Raw genomic sequence first — 21,458 nt, forward strand, 5'->3', positions numbered from 1 at the left:
GTTGCCCAGGCTGGAGTGCAGTGGTGTGATTTCGGCTCCCTGCAACCTCCACCTCCCGGGTTCAAGCAATTCTTCTGGCTCAGCCTCCCAAGTAGCTGGGACTACAGGCACCCGCCACCACGCCTGGCTAATTTTTGTATCTTTAGTAGAGATGGGGTTTCACCATGTTGGCCAGGCTGGTCTCGAACTCCTTACATCCGGTGATCCACCCACCTCAGCCTCCCACAGTGCTGGTATTACAGGTGTGAGCCACCGCACCCAGCCCAGGTGCCACTTTTAAAAGAAACTAGGACACTTCCACGTGGGAGGACTGATCTGAGGCGAGGCAAAGGTGTCTGGAAAACATCTCTTTCAAGCAGTGCTGAGGGACGTGCGAAGCTAGAGAAACAAAAGCTGGGGGTGTGGCGAACAGTGGGCACGAGAGGCGTCTTGGAGTATTGGAGAGAGGGCCTGGGATGGCAGGAATAATGACATCCATGCCCCAGCTCCCCCAGCTGCTATGCACTTCAGCCTGCTTCATCTTCCTCCTCCACAGCACTGATTGGCGTGACATAAGGTACACTCTTGCTGATCTGTTGACCTCCTACCCCCGAACAGTATGTAAACTCCATGAGAACGCATGTTCTGTCTACTGCTGTAGCCCTGCTGCCTAGGACAATGGCTAGCACCAAGCAGGAGTTTAAGTATTTGTGGAAGAAGCTTTGGAATGTATACAACCTATTAGACATTATCTCTTTTGTAAAGAATTTGGTTTATTCTGTGCCACTCAAGAGAGAAGGGCTGTTAATTACTGCAGGTGAATGCTTACATTAGGGTGGCTAATATAAAGACCTGCCTCACAATTAATTCTAAAAATAGGAGATGAGAGAGGCCTCTTAAGGAAGGGTTTCAGACAGAGGCTGGAGGATTCCACCAGTCAGTGCACAGAAAGGCACCCCAGCTTGACCAAGGGTGCTGCTAAACATCATGCCAGGAACAAGACAGGCTCCACAACAAAGAACTACCCACCCACAACGTCAGCAGTGCCAGGGCCAAGATCTCCAGCCCGAGAAATACAATGAGAGCTTCGTGTATAATCTCAAATTCTGTAGTAGCTACATTTTAAAAAGTCAAAGCTAATTTTAGTAATTTATTTTATTTAACCTAGGATACCCAAAATATGAGCATTTCAACATATAATACATACCAAAAATGATATTTTATATTTTTCCATATTGTCTTTGAAATCCAGTGTGTATCCTTGTGTATCCTACACTTTTAGAGCACATCTCAATTAAGCTACTAAACAGTTAACATAAAATCTAGTCTTAACAAAGTTGTTTTTAACGGAAGAACAGTTTCTGCTTCATTTTACAATTCAACTTATGTTAATTAAAATTAAGTAAAAAATCAGGTCGCGTGCCATGGCTCATGCCTGTAATCCCAGCACTTTGGGAAGCTGAGGCAGGTGGATCACAAGGTCTGGAGTTCGAGACCAGCCTGGCCAAGATGGGGAAACCCTGTCTCTAATAAAAAATACAAAAATTAGCCAGGTGCAGTGGCAGGTGCCTGTAATCCCAGCTACTTGGGAGGCTGAGGCAGGAGAATCACTTGAACCTGGGAAGTGGAGGATGCAGTGAGCTGAGATTACGCCACTGCACTCCAGCCTGGGCGACAGAGCAAGACTCTGTCTCAAAAAAAAAAGTAAAAAAATCAGTTTCTCAGTCATACTAGCCAGATTTCAAGGGCCCAAAAGCCACGTGTGGCTCGTGGCAACTGTACTGAACAGAATGGATCTCTGTGATTACTTCTGAAAACAAAATGGTTGTATTGTTTCAAGAATAGGGTGGGGAACAAAAATCTGCCCAATTTTACAAGTCTAAAGTCAAGAACAGACAAAAAACAGTCCACAGTCTAATCATCAAGAAAATGCTAAATCTTCTGCAGTGTTATTTGAAGAAGCAGAGGGAGTAGAGAAGTTAAAAAAAAAATTAGGTAGGAGCTTCAGTTAAAAAAAAAAAAATTATGTTGCAAAGGATGTGTTTCCATATTTAAAACTTTCACTCCCTCTGCCAGGAAAAAAGGAAGAGAGAATTCCCAAATGATGTTGGATGGCAGTGTTACTCCAGGCAGAAACAAGAACAGATGAGAGCAGCGACCAGAATTTTCAGGCTGAAAGCACAGTTCAGTGATTCTCTCTCCGTGGAGTTTATCTGAGGGTCATTATCCAGTATTCTATGCTTCCTTTTTCTCTTCACGCAGAGAGAACGCACCCTGTACCAGGGACTGGCAGTGATATGTCCTGGTTCTATTTTCAACCATACAGATGACATTACGACTATCTAGACAACAGCACAATAACTGGTTTTTCAAGGAAGAGTCTCACAGTGGTTTCATCTATGTGATGCAAACAGCTCCGCTTGCTGGCACATCATTATTTCCCTGCTACACAGCATTGTAGACAGACCCCAAAGAACCAAATTCATTTAAGAAGCGTTGACTAACAAATGCTGTGCTTGAATCCCCTTGTCCTGAAAAGTTGTGCAAGGTCAGGAGATAACGATCTTCAAAATCTTTAAACGTTATTTGGATGGCAGAAATGACATGTTATTTGGGCCAGGTATGGTCGCTCATGCCTGTAATCCCAGCACTTTGGGAGGCTGAGGCAGACGGATCACTTGAGGTCAGGAGTTCGAGACCATCCTGGCCAACATGGTGAAACCCCGTCTCTACTAAAAATACAAAAATTAGCCAGGCATGGTGGCATATGCCTGTAATCCCAGCTACTTGGGAGGCTGAGGCAGGAGAATCACTTGAACCCAGGAGGCAGAGGTTGCAGTGAGCTGAGGCTGTGCTACTGCACTCCAACCTGGACAACAGAGCAAGACTCCATTTAAAAAAAAGAAAAAAGAAATTATATGTTATTTGGAAGCTGAGCCTCGCAAATTTACCTAACTGCACAGATCTCCCTTATCTACCCGCTGGACACCAAGCCCACCTCCTGCATCTGCTCCATGGATTGCTAGGTTAAACACTCAACACTGTTTGCTCACAGAGGCCCTCTGAAAAGAAGAAAAAGATGATAACACAAAGGTAGGCAAAATTAAGCTTCACCTGGAATTGGCTGCCAGGTGTTTCATGCTTTGCAGGCTTGCCTCCTGATATTTCATGAGACACACATGAGCTCTTCTGGGTCTTGGGTATGTGCATGCATATTTTTACTGAGATATCCTTATACTTGGCAGGAGGTGGGGGAGGTGTCATCCCTTTCATGGAGGATATAAAAGAACCGTGGAATGGAAACCAGAGTTACAGCGCACACTCTTGCTACCACCCAGCTGTGTAACCTGGGGCAAATCTTGCAAGTCGAAGCTACACAGCTGTACAATTCACCTTCTTCTGGCAGCTAGATCTGCACTAAGAAAAATGCCTAGGACAATTAAAGCTTCTTGGAAATGAAGGCTCAACTTCTTACCTACACACCAGTTTTAAAGAATTTTTAAAATTATTTGTTATTTTTATAAAGCACAAACATACTAAGATAAAAACACTCATTGTCAGTGGTGACATCATCTGTCCACTAAATTATCTTCTCATACGTAGGCGCTCTTTGTGCATTATAGACATTTCATTCACCACCTGCATTACAGACAGATAACTTATCCCAAGTGTAACACTGGCTGTGTGATTCTGTTTACGGTATGATTTGCTAAACCAAATCCACCTACCAGGGAAGGCTATATATGTTATTATCATAATCTACATGTGAAACATAAACGAACAGCTATCATTCAGTATTTTCCCAATGAACAAAATAAAAACAATTCATTATTAACAAGTATTCCAGAAAAAAAGGTAAATTTCTTAATTCACAATGTTTGGTAATCTTGACCTTAAATTTTTAGGAATTCAAGTTCTATGTCAAAACCAAAACAACACATACAATTAAAACAATCTTCTCGGGCATATACCAAATGGTAGTAAATACAAGTAAATTAGAGAGGGATGGAGTATATGGTTATTTTTCAAATTGAAAAATAAGTACTTTTTTTGGAGACAGAGTTTCGCTCTTTTTGCCCAGGCTGGTGTGTAATGGTGCGATCTCAGCTCACTGCAACCTCCACCTCCCGGGTTCAAGCGATTCTCCTGCTTCAGTCATCTGAGTAACTGGAATTACAGGCATGCACCACCATGTCCGGCTAATTTTGTATTTTTAGTAGAGATGGGGTTTCCCCATGTTAGCCAGGCTGATCTCGAATTCCTGACCTCAGGTGATCCACCCTCCATGGCCTCCCAAAGTGCTGGGATTACAGGCATGAGCTACTGTGCTTGGCCAAAATATATTATTATATAACAAAGAAAACGACCTACAGATAAAGGACAAGCTAGACCTCTTCTCCTGCACCCTCCAACACCAACAGTAATAGCACAAGTGCTCCTTTCCACACCCCCTCTTCATACAAACAAGGGTATACAGATATGTGCATTTTTTTAATTGAAATATTACCCTAGGCCGGGCGCGGTGGCTCAAGCCTATAATTCCAGCACTTTGGGAGGCCGAGACGGGTGGATCACGAGGTCAGGAGATAGAGACCATCCTGGCTAACACAGTGAAACCCGTCTCTACTAAAAAATACAAAAAACTAGCTGGGCGAGGTGGCGGGCGCCGGTAGTCCCAGCTACTTGGGAGGCTGAGGCAGGACAATGGCGTGAACCCAGGAGGCGGAGCTTGCAGTGAGCAGAGATCCGGCCACTGCACTCCAGCCTGGGCGACAGAGTGAGACTCCGTCTCAAAAAAAAAAAAAGAAAAAAAGAAATATTACCCTGTAGATCACATTGCTTTTTCATGAAATATCAAGGACACTCCCCTTCAAATCGACAGACACAGGTATATCTTTCTAATACCGTCAGGCACGTGTACATGTATGTGGTAGCATATCGCACACGCGGATTTTTAATGTCGTCTTTCCCTGTTTGTTCTTTTTGCTTGCCCCCTCACTCCTCCATCTCCACCACCACTCTACCACCCTATAATCCACGTTAAGAAGCTGGCATCTATTTTTCTGTGCTTTTCCACAAGTTCCCAAAGGGCCACATGTAGAGCGTGCATGTGTGCACACACAAAGGGGTATGCTGCCCTTAATATTCCAAATTAGGGTACTGATTATACACACTTCTCTATGGTCTGCTTTCCAATACTATGTGCAAATTTGTTGACGTCAAATGGTATACTAGTTATTTTAAGGAATGTATAATATGGCATAAGAATACTATGTATCAAAATATATTTTGTCATTCTCCATGAAAGGCATTTACCATTTCATTCTTTTGCTACAATAATGCAACAAAAATATTTCAATATATGATGCATTCTTATTTAAATCTGATGCCTTCATTTTAATGGGGCAGAGCACTGGGGTTAAAATTGCTGGGCCAAGGAGTATCTCTATTTCACACATCCATAGATGCGGCCAGACTGCTTTCGGAGAAGCTTTTAACAATTTCGTATCTCACCAGCAGTCTATGAGCACTCTCTTCTTCCCACCAGCAAGATTTGGTGTTAACAGGTGTTCTTGTCCTTTTAGGTTTTGGGTCTGATTGCAGTAGTGATGCTACCTTGTTATTTTACTTTGCTTTTTCTCGACTATTAGTGGGTTAGAACACTTTTCATATGCTTAATGACCACCTGAATTCAAAGATGGTCAACTGCCTATTTATATCATCTATACTGCTGGATTTTGTTGTTGTTAAGAATTTGTTTTTGTATGTGATAGCTATTAATCTTTTGTCACCTAGATTGCACATAGTACCATCTGCAGGTTAACAAAAAACTTTTACAAACAAGTATGTCTCTTTTTTAAAACATAGATTCTGTGTTTTCTATCTTGGTGAAGGCTTCTCCCACCCTAAAGCTGTTTCTTTTTTTTTTTTAACATGATGTTCCCATTCTCTAAATGATAAGTATTTCTCTCTCTCAAGTCCATATCTCTACATAAAGATAGCTAGGTCTCTTTAAGGGGTGGGTCCTTGTTTGCTCACTTTGGGCCACTTGTGACTAAGATTCTCATGCCCTCTATGCCTTTCACAAACGGGGCCTGTGAAGTGGCCCTACTCCCTTTCTCCGAAGACAGAGGAGCTCTCTCTCCAACACTTCGCTTACTCGCAATTCCAGGAATCTTAATAGTTTATATTTTTATTTAGCTTCATTCCAGCTTCTATCTCTGTTCAAAAGACCCTTGATCATTGATTTGTATGTTTCAGGGAAGACAGAAAAAGTTCAGGCGTTTTTTTAAAAGCAACACTTTCACAAACGCTGTGACATCAAAATATCCCCAGGCTAGCTTTAAAGAGTTCTACTAAGATGAAGTGGATGAATACTAATGGCTAGCATTTAGTGAGAGTTTGCTCCAGTTTAGACTGTGTTAATCACTTAATGTGCATCACCTCATTTAATCCTCAAAGTAATCTTATTAGGCACTCTTATTAAATAACCTGTCCATGGTCATACATTGAATTAGTAGAACTGGATTCTTTAACTCCACAGCTGTCGCTCCTGGCTTTCAGAACTCTGACTGCGTGAACTTGAACATGTAACTAACCTATTCCAAACCTCGGTTTTTCTTAGAAAATGACAATACTAGTGTTTCATATGGCCATGGTGGAGTTCCCATGAAACGATGCATACAGAGAGTGTTTTTAAAACTTTTGGTCCCATTCATTCTGGTCTATAGACTCAATTTAATGGTAATATAACCAGCATTTTAAAAAATGAAATCAAATACATTTGGCAAGGGTAGGTACTGTTAATGAAAATTCTGTCCCAGCAATACACATACACCCCAGTGTGCATTATGTGGTCAAATATAATTTTATTTTAAATATGGAAATTGGTCAGTGATAGAAAACATTCAGCCCAGTACCTGGTAGGTAGAAAACCTTCAACGTGAAGTAGAGATTGATATTATTATTATTATTAATTTGATTGATATTATTAATAATTATTAATAATTACAATAATTAATTATAATTAATTAATGAAAACTGTTTCATCTTCCTGAGCTGTTAAAGATTTAAAACTACTATGACTTTTTGGATGAAAAATTTACTAATTACAGTTTCAAAAGATGATCTAAAAATGGTTATTAAACAATTTTCATAACTATATTAAGGTTTTCACAGAGAAACAGGAATGACATTTTTTCTACTGCCCTGGGGAAAAGCAGAAAATGAAATGGTTTTCACCACTTGTGCTTCCTTCCCCTAGGAAGCCTTTTATGTTGTTGTTGTTTTGAGACAGTCTCGACCTGTCACCCAGGCTGGAGTGTAGTGGTGTGATCTCGGCTCACTACAACCTCCACCTCCAGGGTTCAAGTGATTCTCCTGCCTCAGCCTCCTGCATAGCTGGGACTACAGGCATGCGCCACCGCACCCGGCTAATTTTTGTACTTTTAGTAGAGATGGGGTTTTACCATGTTGGCCAGGCTGGTCTCGAACTCCTGACCTCAGACGGTACTCGTGCCTTGGCCTCCCGAAGTGCTGGGATTATAGGTGTGAGCCACCGCACCCTGATGGAAGGCTTTATACCTGGATGGTGAATGCCAGCCAATGGCTCTCACCTGGGACCAGATACAGGTATAAATTGAAGAGATTTTTCAAATTAATGAACTATCCCTTCCAAGAGCTTCTGGTTAGGAGGCTGCAGAATACTAAACAAAGAATCTTTAAGCAAAGACTGCGGTTAAGACATAATGAAGCAACTCGGGAGGGACTCTGACTTGGAAATGTCCCTTTCTTTTCTGCCGTTTAATAATTCATTGACATTCTTTGTTTTAATGTCATATGACCAGAGTGAAAGTGCTGGGACAACTCTGTCCAATTAACATTTTTCATTTAATTGAAATGATGAAAGAACATACTAATAAATCCCAAACTTAATTTTACTGCACCTTAAACATTCCATTGACATGATTAGATGGTACTAAAACTCATTCCCATCCAGATCCGAGGGTACGTCCTCTCCCAACCCATCTTTGGGAGAAGACTTCAAGCATGCTCCTCCATTCAGGCTTCTCTTCCGCACCCAGCCTTGGGGAATGATCTCAAACTCACCCATGATGTCAGCAATGGGATTTTAAAAGTAACTCCAAGGTTCTAATTTAGGACAATGAAATTGGCTAGTTTCATGCTCAGCTTAAATTTCACAATTCTTTATTTTCCCTACCTTCATGCATTCCCTCTGCTGTTTCTTACATATCTGCCACTCAGAGTGTAATCCTCCTCCCCTCCGAGACTCTGAGATTGCAGACTATGTCTTATTCTCCTCTGTGTCCTTCAGGGAACATAATATTTTGCATATGACAGGTGCTCAAAGTTTCAAAATAAATGATTTTACCTAATGTCTCAAGTTACGATGGAGCTGAAGAAAGAAAAACAGTGAAAAAATGATACAGATAAGTAAGCAATGAGGTATGAAGAACACAACCATCATTTTCTGTCTTGCTCTGTTGCCCAGGCTGGAGGCAGTGGTGTAATCTCGGCTCACTGCAACCTCCACTTTCCAGGTTCAAGCGATTCTCCTGCCTCAGCCTCCTGAGTAGCTGGGATTACAGGCGCCCACCATCATGCCTGGCTAATTTTTGTATTTTTAGTAGAGACGAGGTTTCGTCACGTTGGCCAGGCTGGTCTCGAACTCCTGACCTCAGGTGATCCGCCCGCCTTGGCCTCCCAAAGTGCTGGGATTACAGGCGTGAGCCACTGTGCCTGGCCTCTTATGTCACTTAATAGACTATTTTCAAAACTAACTTCTTTAACAAACATTTTCACTTGTGCTTAACAAGTAAGTATTTGTTACTAAGTATTATGTAGGAATCACAATTTTAGGTAGCAGAATATTGATCTGGATATTTAGAAAAGTGAAAAACAACTTAATTCTTACCTCTGATTCAAGATTAAAGAATGAGCTAAAAATCTAAGAAAACTATTCCACAGAGAAACAGATTTCAACACATCTGTAACTACAACATTGACAGTCTGTATGTATATATGTATATTGTTGTATGTGTGTTTTGCACTTGTGTGTGTATAACTATTTGCAGTTATTAGATACTTATCACCTGTCTTCTCAACTGTCAGACTTCTTATCCTTTCCTCCACATCCTTCCTTCTGTCACCCAGGCTGGAGTGCAGTGGCACGATCTTGGCTCACTGTAACCTCTGCCTCCTGGGTTCAAGCGATTCTCGTGCCTCAGCCTCTGGAGTAGCTGGCACTACAAGCATGTGTCACAACACTGGCTACGTTTTGTATTTTTAGTACAGACAAGGTTTTGCCATGTTACCCAGGCTGGTCTCAAACTCCTGGCCTCAAGAAATCCACTCGCCTCAGCCTCCCAAAGTGCTGGGATTACAGGCATAAACCACTGCGCCCTGCCTACAAGTCCCAATTTAAATCTAATTTAATGACACGGCTTATATCTTTAATTTCTATTGCCCTGCTGAAGTTTACTGAACACTCAAAGCAAAATAGTCTTCCAAATTAGGAAGTCATTAGAGCTAAACTATAAAATAAATTTGAATTCACAAAAGTAATTAGATTTTAAAATTATGTTCGAGAGTAAATTACTGTAGTAATAAAAAGTCTTACTTCATTTTCACAAATGATGCATAATCTTGCTTGAAAAAAATCTTTACATGGTTCATCTGGGATAGAGCTCACAAGTCTATTCTTTAAACAATGGTTGAAAAACAAATGATGAGCAGAAAAGCCTAGCAATCTTACCACTGGATAAATATATTCTGACTTACAAGTCATTTGAAAAGTACCAAATTCCATTGTTAGAAATTTAACACTCATCCCTCCACCCCTTCTTTGTCCTGCTTGGGGCATAAGGAACCACACAGAATGCAACACATTCTCTCCATTTGAAAGGCTAAGAGTTTCCACACACACTGTTATTCACCTACCACCAATTTCTTGACAACATGCATAGTTGCTGCAGCAAAAGTACTTACTTAAACTCTTATTACCATTAGATTCCAAGCCCTGTTGAACCTGCAGTGAATGGTATAGAACCTGTAATACAGGTACTTAACACACATTGCTGAGATCAACTTTATGCCAGATGATTTTCTATTAGGGATCTAGAACAAGTAAATTGTCCCATGCACATTTACAAAAAGAAACAATTATTCCATAGTATCAACAACAAAAAAGGCTATTGTTTACTCTGAGGAATTAAAATGTTGCATCACAAAATTTCTGATGTGCTCTAAATACCTTTCATTCTTCTGTCATTCTCTTCGAAAGACACTGACAAAGTTGACTTCAAGAACACACCATTGGTGATACCAAAGAGCACCAGGGCAGTGGCTAAAAGTTTGGGTTGGCAACGATTACTGAGAGAGAACCCCCAGAGAGCACTAACATAATAGAAAAATTACAAAGTGGACTTCATTAAAATTAAACACTGTTCAAACAAAGAAGAAATTAAAGACTTCTGTTCGTGATTAAAGAAATGAAAGGGCAAGCTACCAACTAAAAGAAAATACCCATAACATGTGTATTTGATATAGGATTAGTATCCAGAATATATAAAGAATTACTACAAATCACTAATACAAAGACATACAAACAAATTTAAAATGGACAAAACTCCCAGACACGTCACGAAAACAATGGCTAAGAAAAACATGGACAAGCATTCAAAATCAGTAAGAAAATATAAATTAAAACCACACAACGAGACATCATGTCATACCTACAAAACACCAAATGTTGGTGAAGATGTGGAGCAACTAAAATTCTCACGTATTTCTGACTGCAGTGCAAAAGGGTACACATTCAGGAAATAGTACACTTACAAAGCTAAACACACATCTCCCCTATGACCCAAAATTCTACTCCTATATAGTGAAGAGAATGAAAACATGTCCGCAGAAAGGTATCTAGAAGAACATTTATAAAAGCTTTTTTGTTCATAACTCCAAACTGGAAAAAACCCAAATTCCATCAACAGGAGTATAGATAAGCTGAATTGTGGGATATTCAAACTAACATAGCATTCACTAATAAAAAGAAACAGGCAATGATATATACAATAGGAATGAAAGCCAAGACACGGTGTTGAGTGACTAAAGACACATTCAAGGAGTATGCGCTTGTGATTCATTTATAATGCAGTTCAAGATAAGACTAATCCATAGTGGCAGAAATCAGAGCAGTGGCTGTCTATGGAGAGCGGGGGGATTAACTGAAAGGGAGTCAGAGGGAACTTCCTGGAGTGATGGAAATGTTCCATCTTGACTGGGATGTTAGTTACATGGGTCTGTGCACCTGACAAAACTCACCAAATTTATATGCAAGATCTGTTATTTTCACTATATAAAAATTATACTGCAACCATGAAACAAACAAAAAGAAACTATAATGTAATATAACCTGTTGGTTTAGATTAGCATTTCTCAAACTTTTGGTCTTAAGATCAATTAAACTCTTAAAAATTATTGAAGACCCTGGGGCCAGGTGCGGTGGCTCAGGCCTGTAATGCCAGCACTCAGTTCGAGACCAGCCTGGCCAACAACTAGAGATGGTGAAATCCCATCTCTACTAAAAATACAAAAATTAGCCGGGCGTGGTGGTGTGTGCCTGTAATCCCAACTACTTAGGAGGCTGAGGCAGGAGAATCACTTGAATCTGGGAGGTGGAGGTTGCCAAAATCGTGAGCAGTGAGCCAAAATCGTGCCACTGCACTCCAGCCTGGGTGATGGAGTGAGACTCCATCTCAAAAACAAAACAAAACAAAACAAAAAACAAAAAAACCCTTATTGAAGACCCCCAAAGAGTTTTTCTTTCACTTTCATTTCTCTCTCTTCTTTTTTTTTTTTTTCTTGAGACAGGGTCTTACTTTGTCACCCAGGCTGGAATACAGTGGTATGATCACGACTCACTTGCAGCCTTGGCCTCCCAGGCTCAAGCAATCCTCCTGCTTCAGCCTCCCGAGTAGCTGGGACTACGGGCAAGTGCCACCATACTCAGCTACATTTTCTTTCTTTTTTGGTAGCAATGGGGTCTCCCTATGTTACCCAGAAGAGTCTCAAATTCCTGGACTCAAGTGATCCTCCCACCTAGGCCTTTCAAAGTGCTGGGATTACAGGCTTGAGCCACCGTATCTGGTATAGTTTTCTTTTAATGTGGATTTTATCTATTGTTATTTACCAAATTTTTTAAAAGCTGAAAATAATTTCTTACTAATTCATTTAATAAAAGTAAAAGTGATATGTTAACCTAAATAACTGTTTTTTTTTTTTTTGAGATGCAGTCTTGGTCTGTCTCCCAGGCTGGAGTGCAATGGCGTGATCTTGGCTCCCTGCAACCTCCGCCTCCCAGGTTCAAGTGATTCTCCTGCCTCAGCTTCCTAAGTAGTTGGGATTACAGGCACTCGCCACCACACCCAGCTAATTTTTTGTATTTTTAGTAGAGACAGGGTTTCATCAGGTTGGCCATGCTGGTCTCAAACTCCTGACCTCAGGTAATCCGCCTGCCTCGGCCTCCCAAAGTGCTGGGATTATAGGCGTAAGCCACCGCACCCAGCCCTAAATAACATTTTAATAGAAAAAGACTGTATTTTCCAAAACAAAAATAACTTAGAAGAGTAGCACTGTTTTACATTATTGCAATCTTTTAAATGTCTGGATTAAGAAAGGATAACTGCATTCTCATAACTGTTTCTGCATTCAGTCTGCAATTTCTTATATCAAGTAGTCTAGACACTTCATTATAAACATTTAAGTGAATGATAGGAAAAAGGCACATTTTTAGTAATATAACGAAAACTGCTGTAACTTTGTTGTCCCCTGAAAGAGCCTTGGGGACCCCCACTCCCCACCACAAGAGTCCAAAATCTTCACTTTCTAGAACCACTGGCAAAGACAGTCAGCAAAAGGGCTTTCCCTTTTCCCAGTACGGATTTAAGAAACTTTGGAACAACGCAGTTTAAAAAAAAAAAAAAAAATTCCTGCCCGGTGCAGTGTCTCATGCCTGTAATCCTAGCACTTCGAGAGGTTGAGGTAGGTAGATCACTTGAGGTTAGGAGTTCGAGACCAGCCTGGCCAACATGGTGAAACCTTGTCTCTACTAAAATACAAAAATTGGCTGGGTGTGGTGGCGTATGCTTATAATCCCAGCTACTTGGGAGATTGAGCCATTGCACTTCAGCCTGGGCAACAGAGCGAAACTCCATCTCAGAAAAAAGAAAAAAAATCAAATCATTCAACAAATATTGACTACATTTCAACTACTATAAGGTTTTAAGGATATTAGGAAGCTGGATAAATAAAATATCGAGGAATGTTTATAGTTGAGATACTTCTGTTTCAAAATGTTATTTCATTTCTGGAATCTGCTTCAGAAACTTTTTTTTTTTTTGAGACGTAGTCTTGCTCTGTCACCAGGCTGGAGTGCAGTGGCGTGATCTCGGCTCACTGCAACCTCCACCTCCTGGATTCAAGTGATTCTCCTGCCTCAGCCTCCTGAGTAGCTGGGGCTAAAGGCATGCACCACCACACCTGGCTAATTTTTTTTTTTTTTTAAGCACAGATGGGGTTTCACCATGTTGGCCAGGATGGTCTCAATCTCCTGACCTCCTGATCCACCCACCTCAGCCTCCCAAGGAGCTGGGATTCCAGGCGTGAGCCACCGTGAGCGGCGTTCAAAAACTTTCAAACTCTGGCACTTCTGCTAAGTGGGCTTAAAAATATTTGAAATAAATAAGATAGTTTGAAACAAATATGACCTTATTTTAATAAGATAGAATTCAAAAATTTCAACCAACACATTCATCTTTAGTAGTTCACCTGACTGCCTAAAAGTTCGATATGATTTTTCACATTCTCTTAACATTTAAATCTGAGAGCAAATACTGGGTTTTAGTCACACAACTCTCAGAATCTCACCCTAAGTTGATACAATTTGATTTTATCACAATGAAAATGATGCCCGCAAACAAGGGAGAAAATGTTTGCCCTCCAGAGGTGATAAGATTTATTCCACAGTCTTAAAAATACTATTATTTCTCAGTTGTGTACTATTAATTAAAACTTTAGTTGTAGGCAGGGCGCGGTGGCTCACGCCTGTAATCCTAGCACTTTGGGAGGCCAAGGCAGGTGGATCACGAGGTCAGGAGATTGAGACCATCCTGGCTAACACGGTGAAACGTCATCTCTACTAAAAATACAAAAAACTAGCCGGGCGAGGTGGCGGGCGCCTGTAGTCCCAGCTACTCGGGAGGCTGAGGCAGGAGAATGGCGTGAACCCGGGAGGCGGAGCTTGCAGTGAGCCGAGATCGCACCACTGCACTCCAGCCTGGGCGACAGAGCGAGACTCTGTCTCAAAAAAAAAAAAAAAAAAAAAAAAACTTTAGTTGTAATGTATATGAAGATTCAAGACCTTCAAAGTTATATTTGAAATACTTGATAAGTTTAATATACATAAATCAATAGAAAGTATCTAAAATTTACCTATACAATTAAATTCCTGAAATTTGCCTATCCCCATTTCAACAGAAGCAGAATTGAGGCTGGTCTTAAAGAGGCCAATCACTTAAAACTCTTCCTGCACGACTGTTATTATAATGCACCCTGTACCTAGTTTCACGTTCGAATTCAGACAAATACAGCCATCACAAAGTTCTCTCTGCATATCTAGAATGCCATTCTGAAGCCTAGTATAAAGGAGCACCATATCTTACAGCTTAGTCAGAGATGAGTGTGACTCAACAGCTGGGTATTTAACCTGCTGTTAGACCTCTCCAACTAAAATTAGCCTAGCATCTTAGAAGCAGGTCAGTACAAGTCTAACACAAGAGCTCTAAGACTAGTCATATACCATTTTTAGTTACAAATCTTTAAAAAAATCCAATGACTTGGTTTCCTATTTTAAGTTTAATAATTTGATGTGGCCGGGCACAGTGGCTCACGCCTGTAATCCGAGCACTTTGGGAGGCCAAGGCAGGCGGATCACCTGAGCTCAGAAGTTGGAGACCAGCCTGGGCAACATAGTGAAATCCTGTCTCTACTAAAAATACAAAAAAATTAGCTGGGCGTGGTGGCGGGAGCCTGTAATCCCAGAAATCCCAGTTACTCAGAAGTTCAATGGCTTGAACCCAGGAGGCAGAGGTTGCAGTGAGCCAAGATTACACCACTGCACTCCAGGCTGGATGACAGAGTGGAACTGTCTCAAAATGATGATGATAATAATAATAATAATAATAATAATAATAATAATAATAATAAAATCTGACGTAATTATCCGATATTACTATTTAATTTTGCTAATATTTCCATAACTTAAGATTCTTTTTCATTTTTGATCTTTTAGATTACTTATCTATAGTCTATGATTGCCACTTAACAAATCTGGATCTACACAATAAAAAGGTTAGGGTGCTCTTGTTTTACAAGAGGTTTTACTTGTTTTGACTTTAATAAGTTAAAATCATATGTACACAATTTTAAAGTGATTTTCACAATGGATTTCTAAAATTTAGAATTCGTTGTCAAGCTTCAAGAATGCAGTACATTTTCTGTTTCTCAGTTTATTACCATAACTGAATTAACAGGAATGCTTACAGAATCTTCACATTTGAAAGCAAAAAGGAACTGATGAAAAATTATCTCTGAACCAGGCTTCTAGTTGACTAAGATGATGTCATTTTAGGCAGCTGGATTGCCTTACTATAGGCCTGCTTCACAGTGTTCAGCACAGTCCTGAGGAAGGAAAGATGAAACAGAAAGGCCGACCTTAACCTAGGCACAAAGTCACTATTCTTTGCTCACCTTTATCTCTAAGAATAACTTAGATTTCATGCAACGAGTGCTGGAACAGATGGATGCGAAGTCATTGAAATTAAGTGAAAAGTGAGAGTAGATCATGGTCATTAGGACCTAAAGGAAATGGTCTGAACAACAGACAGATTAATGCAATACATGGTGAATAGTGCACAGATCAGAGCTAACTACTGTCATTCCTAAAGGATTAACTAGGACTCCTGCAGTGTGGAGCTCTCCAAGGAGCAGAGAGGCTTCAAGGCGGTGAGCATACATCTTCTACTAACATCTCTCCACATTCCAAAAAGTATCCAAAGCTGTCTTATTACTGGTAATTTTGTTGTTTGGGGAGGGGAAAGAAGCCCATCCTGACTGTAATAGAAACCTTCTGGGCTCTCTATTGAGAAAGGTTCTGTCTCAGAACTTGAACCCCTCCAGCTGGATTAGGAGGCTGGTGGTAGCAGTAGGCGGTTTGGTGAGACCTCGAGTTCTCTACTAGAATGTAGGTTTGAACTTTTGATAAAAATTGTTGATCTTTGAATGTAAGTCTGGAGCAAGGCTGTTTTTAATGGGCTGTATGTTATCTGGAACACTGCAGACAAGGATTTCTGATCACCGAAACGAGGGTTTGGGGAAAACGGTGCAAAAAATACTTCACAACAAGAGAAGACAAAAAAGGAAGCAGAGATGGACTGAATAACAGAAATGCCCTTCTGCAAATATGACTGTGTTGCTTTTCATGGCTCTGAACTTTCCAGACTAACTTCCTTTCAAACCACACCTACTTTTTCAGAATAAATATAACAATTTGTTTGTGCTTTGCTTTAGCTATTTCCACAGCCTGATTTAACTTCGTTTGTAAATGATCTGAGATGCTTTTGACTGCTTACCATCAGAGGGATAGAATTTCTAGGAAGGGAGTTGAGTTTCTGGTTCCTTCCTGCTCTGTGATAATAACACATAATATCTCCAGGGTTCTCTGACATGTATGTTATTTTCCCATCTGTTCCCTTTTGGATTGCTCTAAGCATAGTAAAATACCTGTACTGCATAGGATTGCATTCTTCCCCTTTCCTAAAGCAGGTTTTTTTTCTGCTGAGAAAGATTACACTTTATCCTAAAACATACAATCAGATCTGAAATTTACTATGGTAAAATGGGCAATTTATGCTAAATTTCAAATTCTGGCTGAACACTGTGCTGTATCAACATGATACAACAGCAGATTATAGCCCAGACAATGAGAACATACCACATTTTATGCAATCAATGTGTTTTGAAGAGTTGTGTATAAACCAAATTTTTCTGAAGATTCTAAAGCACAAGGCAAACCAACCAACCAACCTTTAAAGGATCTATGTGGTTTTTAAAACAATCACTTCCTTAATTTATTTACTTTGCAATTTTTTATTATTATATATGGTGTTTTCTGAAAGAGGAAAATTCCTCCTAAGCTACCAAGCAAAGCAAATAATACCAAAGAACTCTGTGTCCCCTGAGGCGATTTTCTCCTTTAGGCAAAATTTAGATTGGCACAGCTCCAAAGGAAAACAGATACTTCAGTGTATTTGTAGAGACCAAATCCCTTAAGTCACCAGAAGTCAAGACACCCAATCTATGATTTATTAGAAGATGTGGGCAGAATAAACAGGGTAAGGAAGACCATTAAAAGGCTATGTTACTGTGAAAGGTATTTCCTAGGCACTCAAAATCTTGTGTTCATGTGTGTTGAGAGTGGCAGGGTTGGGAAGAAGGTACATCTTTGGATAAATACATCGAGATGTCAAGCAAGAATATACATTTTAATAAATATTTAACTGCCTCTTTCTGTTGACATTCTGAGGATTGTGTCTATAAAGTAAACTTGAAATAGAAATTGGATATTTACCTAAGATATTGAAAAAGTCTAGGGATCAAAAGGAGAAAATAATGAGACTTCTGAATGGTGAAAGCAGTATCAAGGGGCCCAGGAATAAATAACAGAGCTTACAGCCTCTCTTCACCTCTTGTTTACATTTGACAATGTAACTTTACAACCAGCTTTGTGGAGACCAGACACACCTGTGTATTCTCAATAAAATGAAAAACCCGCCGAGCGAGGTGGCTCACACCTGTAATCCCAGCACTTTGGGAGGCCAACGCGGGCGGATTGCCTGAGCTCAGGAGTTCAAGACCAGCCTGGGCAACACAGTGAAACCCTGTCTCTACTAAAATACAAAAAAATTAGCCAGGCGTGGTGGTGTGTGCCTGTAGTCCCAGCTACTTGGGAGGCTGAGGCAGGAGAATTGCTTGAACCCAGGAGGCAGAGGTTACAGTGAGCCGAGATTACACCACTGCACTCCAGCCCTGGCGACAGAGCAAGACTGTGTCTCCAAAAAAAAAAGAAAGAAAGAAAAACCATGTTCGTGGATTTTAAAAATATGGGCAATTTTTCTTATTTCACATTTACCAATAGAAAACAATGTTATTCTAAGATCAGTACTTTCATTTCAGCTACCTCTTTCTTCAATTCCAGTTTCAAGGGACAATATAAACTTCCAAAACTCAAAGTCTTTTCATATAAATTAAAAAGAAGGACAAAAACCATTTTATTTACCCATTTTTGCTTAGGGTTCATTGGCTATTTTGTTTTTTAAAAAGGGGAGGAAAGGTTTCAGCTCTCTTCGAGCAATAAGACTACAAACAACGGTCAATACAGTAGCAATGAACATCCTTACCACTCAGATTGTTATTTCTAAATATTATTTCCCACTAAAATGAAATATGGCTCCTTAGAGAAACAGCTGACTCTATGTCTGGGGCAGGAAACAAACGATGTAAGCCTGAAACATTTTTTTCTTATCAGAAAGCAAGGCAGCTATCAAAGACAGTGAAGTTACTGCCTATAAAAATTACAACTAAAAAAAAAAAAAATTACCAAAGACACCAACAAAGGTCTTGTCAGATGGACACAGAAGCCAACCCAGAGGGGCTTACTCTGACCAAAGAGGGGGAAAGATACTGTAATAGATTTAAACAAATCCAATCCCTGGGCTCACATATCACCTTTGTAGGATGCTAGAGAACCAACATATAGATCATTTTGTAAGGAGGTACTAGGAAGTTCTTTATTTCTTGAGACGAGTTTTGCTCTTTTTGTTTTCTTTTTTGAGACAGAGTCTTGCTCTGTCGCTCAGGCTGGAGTGCAGTGGTGTGATCTCAGCTCACAGCAACCTCCACTTCCTGAGTTCAAGCAATTCTCCTGCCTCAGCCTAGTTGAGCATAGTTGAGATTACAGGCACCCACCACCACGCCCAGCTAATTTTTGCATTTTTAGTAGAGACGGAGTTTCACCATGTTGGCCAACTGGTCTCAAACTCCTGGCTGGCCTCAAGTGATACACTTGCCTCTCCCTCCCAAAGTGCTGGGATTACAGGTGTGAGCCACTGTACCCGGTCAGAAGCTCTTCTTTATAGATTTTCAGCTAATAAATGTAGAAGGAATGACAGAATTGAAAGACTACTGTTTTGTAGCACCTAAAGAAATAAGGATGAAGACAATGATCAACAACTAAACCATTAGGTGAAAGATGGTCAGGCAACTTTATAATGGATGTGTCAGATTGTCAATGACTAAACCCAAGAATCAATCTCAACATCACAGAAAGAAGAGAATCAGTGAGCAGATGCTGTCTGACTGATGTCATAGGAAGTACCTGTGGTTTGTGTGCCTATGAATTTTGTGCTAAAAAACTGAAACATAAATCTGGCCACACTTCTGTAAATAACCATCAGTCCACAGGAAATTCAGGAGTAGAAGAACATGTGGAATGATACCCCAGGAATACAACCGGAAATATCCAGATGGTAGAATACTCTACAGAACAAATGACCAGGTTCCTTGAAAAATAAATGGCAAGAAAAAAATGGGGGAGGGAAGAGGAAACCCAGAGTAAAATGACTTAAGAGACATATAAAACAAAGGCAGTATGTAGAACTTTGGGATCCAATTACTAAATACCATTTTGGATCCAATTACTAAATGACATTTACAAGACAATCGAGAAAATGTGAATACGAACTAAACACTTGATGATAATTAAGAAAGTATTAGTTATGCATAATAGTACTGTGGTTTAGAGGCAAAAAAGACTCCCACTGTTTTAGAGACACATACTGAGTTATTTAAAAGATGAAATGAGTGCTTGCCTTGGCAACACATATACTAAACACTGGAATGATACGAAGATTAGCATGGCCCTTGAACAAGGATAACATGCAAATTCATGAAGTGTCCCATATTTTTGTAGAAATCAGTTCAAGTAATCTGCGTACAATATGGTTTTTGTTTTGTTTTTTTGAGACGGAGTCTCGCTCTGTCACCCAGGCTAGAGTGCAGCGGGGTGCTTTCGGTTCACTGCAACCTCTGCCTCCTGGGTTCAAGAGATTCTCTTGCCTCAGCCTCCTAAGTAGCTGGGATTACAGGCATGCGCCACCACACCTGGCTAATTTTTGTATTTTTTGGTAGAGATGGGGGTTTCACTATGTTGGCCAGGCTGGTATCGAACTCCTGACCTCAGGTGATCCACCCACCTTGGTCTCCCAAAGTGCTGGGATTACAGGCGTGAGCCACGCCACCATGCCTGGCCCAACATAGTGACTATAGTTACTAACAATGTATTATATACTTGAAAATTACTAAAGAGAGTAGAGATTAAAGTGTTCTCACCATAAAAAATAAGCATGTGAGGTATGCATATATTAGCTCAATTCATCCATTATGCAATGTGCAGTATACATATTTCAAAACACCATGTTGTACACTACAAATACGCAATTTTTGTTAGTTAAAAAGCTATGTTTTTAAAAAGAATAAAGATAAAATGGTATAGCTTGGATTTGCTTTAAAATTATAGGAGGTCGAGAACAGTGGCTCATGCCTGTAATCCCAGCACTTTCGGAAGTCAAGGTGGGAGAATCTCTTGAAGCTGGGAGTTCAAGACCAGCCTGGGTAACATAGCAAGACCCCATCTCTGAAAAAAAAAAATTTAATTAGCCAGGCATGCTAGTGACGCCTGAAGTCACAGCTACTCAAGAGGCTGAGGTGGGAGGATCACCTGAGACCCAAGGAGGCTGAGGCTGCAGTAAGCTATAATCACACCACTGTACTCCAGCCTGGGCAATGGGGTAAGACCCTGTCTCACAACAAATAAAAATAAACTAAAACATTGATATGGCGATTTATAGATGAAACCAAGTTGGGCACATGGTAAATGTTGAGGCTGAATGATGGGAATCAAGGGTTCACTATATTATTCTACTTGTAGGCATGTTTGAAAATTTCCATAATAAAAAGTTTTAGAAATGGGATTTTTCACCTGAAAATATTTTTTATTTATCTTCATACATAAGTTTCTTAGCTCTTTGCTAGTTGGTTGATTTAAGCATAGCCTTACAGATTATGGCTGCCCTAGAAAACTGCTCTCATTCACCCACAATAGTCACTCATCAAGAGTAGATGAGAACAAGCGCTTGGAGTCTGCTGAAAATATGTCTCACCATCATTTGCTTAGAAAATGCTAGAACTGGAAGCAACTTTGGGGTTTTCCAACTGAGTTTTAAAGAGTCTCAGCCCATCTCCAAAAGAGCAACTCATATCTGCTCTATACACTAGGGCAGGAC

At 40.2% G+C, this 21,458-nt stretch overlaps 1 protein-coding gene and 1 non-coding gene across 4 annotated transcripts in view; one reads left to right on the forward strand and one right to left on the reverse strand.

Annotated features, from left to right (window-relative positions):
- The window catches only part of OSBPL1A (oxysterol binding protein like 1A), a 225,833-nt gene that overhangs the window by 36,659 nt on the left and 167,716 nt on the right, over positions 1-21,458 (reverse strand). The gene's annotated exons all lie outside the window — the stretch shown is intronic.
- On the forward strand, positions 19,978-20,082 carry LOC112611816. Its single transcript, XR_003116775.1, has one exon. It is a non-coding gene; the product is annotated as a U6 spliceosomal RNA (small nuclear RNA).

This window comes from Theropithecus gelada, chromosome 18, assembly GCF_003255815.1.
Source record: "Theropithecus gelada isolate Dixy chromosome 18, Tgel_1.0, whole genome shotgun sequence".
In the NCBI taxonomy this organism is placed as follows: Eukaryota; Metazoa; Chordata; class Mammalia; order Primates; family Cercopithecidae; genus Theropithecus; species Theropithecus gelada.